This window comes from Gossypium hirsutum, chromosome A06 (genome assembly GCF_007990345.1).
Source record: "Gossypium hirsutum isolate 1008001.06 chromosome A06, Gossypium_hirsutum_v2.1, whole genome shotgun sequence".
NCBI lineage: Eukaryota > Viridiplantae > Streptophyta > Magnoliopsida > Malvales > Malvaceae > Gossypium > Gossypium hirsutum.
This window is the reverse complement of record NC_053429.1, coordinates 43,495,147-43,499,902: the sequence shown is the minus strand read 5'-3', so window position 1 is coordinate 43,499,902 and position 4,756 is coordinate 43,495,147. Positions and strand designations below refer to the sequence as shown.

At 33.8% G+C, this 4,756-nt stretch overlaps 1 non-coding gene across 1 annotated transcript; it reads right to left on the bottom strand.

Annotated features, from left to right (window-relative positions):
• Positions 1-3,926: 3,926 nt before the first annotated feature.
• Positions 3,927-4,033, bottom strand: LOC121230991 (small nucleolar RNA R71). The gene has a single exon (XR_005929061.1). It is a non-coding gene; the product is annotated as a small nucleolar RNA R71 (small nucleolar RNA).
• Between the last annotated feature and the right edge of the window lie 723 nt (positions 4,034-4,756).

Sequence of the window (4,756 nt, the reverse complement as noted above, 5' to 3'; positions counted from 1 at the left end):
TATTAAATAGGACTTGTATGAGAAAATTTAGAAATGTGCTAGGCAAATGCTAAAGTGGCCTATTAATATATGTTGGAAAGTGCTTGTACTTGCATGTCAAATTAGCCAAACTATAGGTAGTGGCCGGCCATGCTACAAATTATATAATCAAATATGAATTTTCTATTAACTTTAATTAGCTAGATGCCATATTATCATGGATGAATGTAATAAAATAGTAGGTGGGTGAAAACAAAAAAAAAAGTACTCACCTTGTTTCTTTCCAAAAACCGAAAGAGAAGAAGATTTGGGGAGAAAGGAGACTTTCGGTCATTGAAGGAGAAGAAAGGTTAGTGAAAGGTATTGGATTTTTGAAATTTAAGCTTGTTATAGGTTAATCATCTTGTTTCTTACTTAGCCCATGCCAAAAAAAAAATTGAATCTTAATGGATGAATGGCACATTCGGTTATGGTTAATGAGGAAATAATTTGATTTTAGCCTTTAAACTTTGAGGAAGAAATTGTTGTTGCAAGAAGTTGAGCTTATTGATAGTATGAATTTTTATTGCACTTATGGTAATAGCCGAACATGTAGTTGTTTAAGGTTTTGAACAAGTGCCGTTTAGGTGCTCTAGATTGTCTAAATTAGATGTTCAATCATCTAAGGGTTCGGCATTGTGCATTCTTGTTAAGAGTTTGATTTGAAATCATGAGATTTTGTTGACTTGTGTTTAGATGACATTCGGTCATGGTTTACGGGTGTTTGTTAATCCGGTTTAAGTGCATAGGTGCTAAATACTTTGTATTGGAAATTTTGATGTATAAGTAGAAATTAATTAATATGATATTGGGTAAATTCTTAGCTTAGTTGTGTTAAGTATTCAGCAATAATTATAATAATGAATATGAGAGTGTATATAAATACGTGATTGTGCATAACTTAAGTAATCGACTAAAATATGAAAATTTCATAAGTATATATATACTTATATGTATGTTAGTGCCTTATGTATACATCTTGTGTCATGGGGACATTCGAAAATAAATATGTATTAAAGTTATATTTGTAGTTGTTTAATGTGACTTACCAAGTACACAAATTTGAAAGCGAAATGGTGATAGACTTAAGTGGTAAATCGATTCAAATGAATTGGTTCTAAACTGTATATGGATGACGTATGATTGTGTTTGATTGGGAAGTAAATTGTTTGATTTAGCTCAAGAGCTTAGAGGATCAAAGTTGGAAAAGGGAAAGGAAAAAGAAATCGAATAGCCGTTGAAATCATTCGACAACATCTGAGGTAAGTCTTTAAGTAATGGAACTTAGCTTATGATTTGATAAAGCAATTATATATATGCATATATGTGTAAATGTTAATCGGGGTTTAAATCCGAGCTTGGTCTCGAAGGGCTTTTGAGCTAGTGTCATAATCCGAGCTTGGTCTCGAAGGGCTTTTAAGCCAGTGTCATAACCGAACCTAGTTTCGAAGGGCCTTCGGGCCAATGTCATAATCCGAGCTTGGTCTCGAAGGGCTTTTTGAGTCAGCGCTAAGAATCGAGCTTGGTTCCGAAGGGCATCTGTGACAGCATAATATTGAGTTGAAAACTCGTAAAAATTTGTACGAGAAATCATATAATACATGTTGAAACAATTTTAAACAAATGTGCTACTTACAGTAAGATAACTAGGTAAGTAATTCTCGTTGAGAATATGATTATGATAAATTATGACTTTGAAATTGGTAGGGGTGCTTAGACCATTGTTTAAAATCATTTGAACGTTTATGATCTGATTATGATGTATGAGTTCTGAATCAGAGAGCTCAACTTCACAAATGTGAGATGTAGGTGTATATGCATGAGATTGACACGGAAATGTGAGAGGAACGTATTCGGCTATAGAATGAATTTAGTTGGATTATATATTGCTTCCACCTTTGTGATATGAATGATAAAAGTAGTACCTTAGTTATTTTCTATTCGGCCAAAGGATGAAACAAACAAACTTAGATATTATTATGCCATCCTTTTAAATGATTTCATTATTTAAAACTTACTAAGCATCGAAATGTTTATTCTTTTGCTTTAATTCTCTGTTTTATAGATTTTGTTCGTCAGCTATCGGACTCGGAAGCGTCAAAGTCGAAGTCATCCATACTATCTAAGCCCCTTTTTGGTACTCTTCAGTTGAACTTGATAATGGCATGTATAGGGCTGACCCTTGTTGTTGATTAAGTATCTTTTGGTAATGTATATTCGTATAGCCATGCGAAAATGGCTTGTATATTTTGAGTATAACATTATGATCATTTTGTATATATGGTCTTATGATATGGTTATTAAGTGGTGTGGAAGTGTCTGGTAATGATTGGCCATTGGAATGGCCAATCATGGTCCTACTGGTGCTACGTATGTCATGGCTAATCATGAATATACTTGGAAATAATGTATGTCAAATTACTAGTTGATTCATGGAAAACTATGAAATAGGTAAAAAAAATTTACCTTAAAATAGATGCTGACAGCAGCAGTGATGGGAATTTGAAAAATCACTAAAAATATTAGAAATGTAATTAAATAATGAATAAATTATGTAATCGAATCTTGATGAGTCTAATTTCATATGAAAGAAACGAAATGACCATATGAGCCGTATTTTATGAGACGTTTAAGTTTTCCTGAAACAGGTCCAGAGCGATTTCTGGATCCCCTGTTCTGACTTTGGAAATTCACCATAAATTAACCAGAGATAATTTGAAGTTATTCTTTATATTTACAGATTCCTTTTTGAGTCTAGTTTCATTAGAAACAAACGGCATAAGTATTGAAGCCCTGTACAGGGAGATATCTGAGTCGTAATGCATGAAGGTCAGAGTAGTCAAACCCTGAAACAGGGGAGACTTTAACTAATAAACTGTACTAATTGGCCTGATCAAAAATTCTAGGAAAAAATTAGTAAATATATGCATGAGTCTAGTTTCATGAAAAATTTACGGAATTGGATTTCGAGTTTTGGAACTCGAGATATGATTTTTAGAGTGACTGTGATGCAGTTAGCCAGCTCGTCTGGAAATTTAAAAAAAATGAATTGTATGAGCTGTTTAAGTAAGAAATTAAGTCCGTTAGCACCTCGTGTTCGACTCCGGAAACGGTCTCGAGTACGGGGTGTTATATAGTTAGTTTCAAGAATGATTAATTATAAATATTTAAAACCTATAATGAAATAACGTGATCAAGTTTTTGGCGCCGTTGCCGGAGAACTAAGATATTAGGAATGCTCAATTTTTATTACTTTAGCCATTTATTTTCCTTTCAATTTAATTTAATTATTATTATTATTATTTATCAATTTACTTTTTCTTTCTCTTAGCAGGTTTTTATAGTTTATGACTAGAAGAAACCCGTCAGGACCACTATTTTTTGACGAAGAAATCGATCACACAGTTCGTAGAAACCAAAGAGAAATAAGGCGAAGCTTAAGATACACAGAGAACGAGCAAGAGAACGATACTCAACCCCTAACTGAAGAGATGGCATAATCAACTACCTCCTGTAATTACGGTTAATCAAAATCCTGCTCCACGCACTATGTATCATTATGCTAAACCTTCTTTAACAGGAACTGAATCGAGCATAGTTAGACTTGTTGTAGCTACAAATACTTTTGAACTAAAACCTAACACTACTCAAATGATACAGCAATTTGTTCAGTTTGATGGTTTGCAGGATGAGGATCCGAACGCTCACTTAGAAAACTTCTTGGAACTATGCGATACATTTAAAATTAATGGTGTTTATGATGATGCCATTCGTCTTCGGTTATTCCCTTTTCATTGAGAAATAAAGCTAAACAGTGGTTGAACTCATTACCACGAGGGTCAATCACTACTTGGGAACAAGTGACCGAAAAATTTCTATTAAAATATTTCCCGCCGGCTAAAACAGCCAAATTACGTAATGATATCTCTTCGTTTGTGCAGATGGACTTAGAAACTCTTTACGATGCATAGGAGAGATACAAGGACTTACTGAGAAGGTGCCCTCACCATGGGTTACCGCTTTGGCTTCAGGTTCAAACGTTCCATAATGGCTTGAATCCTTCGACTCGGCAAATGGTTGACGTAGCTGCTGGCGGAACCATCAATAATAAAACACCTGAAGATGCTTATGAGTTTATAGAAGAGATGTCACTAAATAAATATCAGTGGCATGTCATGAGGACAAAGCCAACAAAAAAAGTCGGTGTTTATAACTTGATTCGGTCACCATGCTTAGTAAGTTTATATCGGGTTTCTGGCATGTCATGAGTCCGATAGCTGACGAACAAAATCTATAAAACAGAGAATTAAAGCAAAAGAATAAGCATTTCGATGCTTAGTAAGTTTTAAATAATGAAATCATTTAAAAGGATGGCATAATAATATCTAAGTTTGTTTGTTTCATCCTTTGGCCGAATAGAAAATAACTAAGGTACTACTTTTATCATTCATATCATAAAGGTGGAAGCAATATATATATCCAACTAAATTCATTCTATAGCCGAATACGTTCCTCTCACATTTCCGTGTCAATCTCATGCATATACACCTACATCTCACATTTGTGAAGTTGAACTCTCAGTTTTGGAACTCATACATCATAATCAGATCATAAACGTTCGAATGATTTTAAACAATGGTCTAAGCATCCCTACCAATTTCAAAGTCATAATTTATCATAATCATATTCTCAACGAGAATTACTTACCTAGTTATCTTACTGTAAGTAGCACATTTGT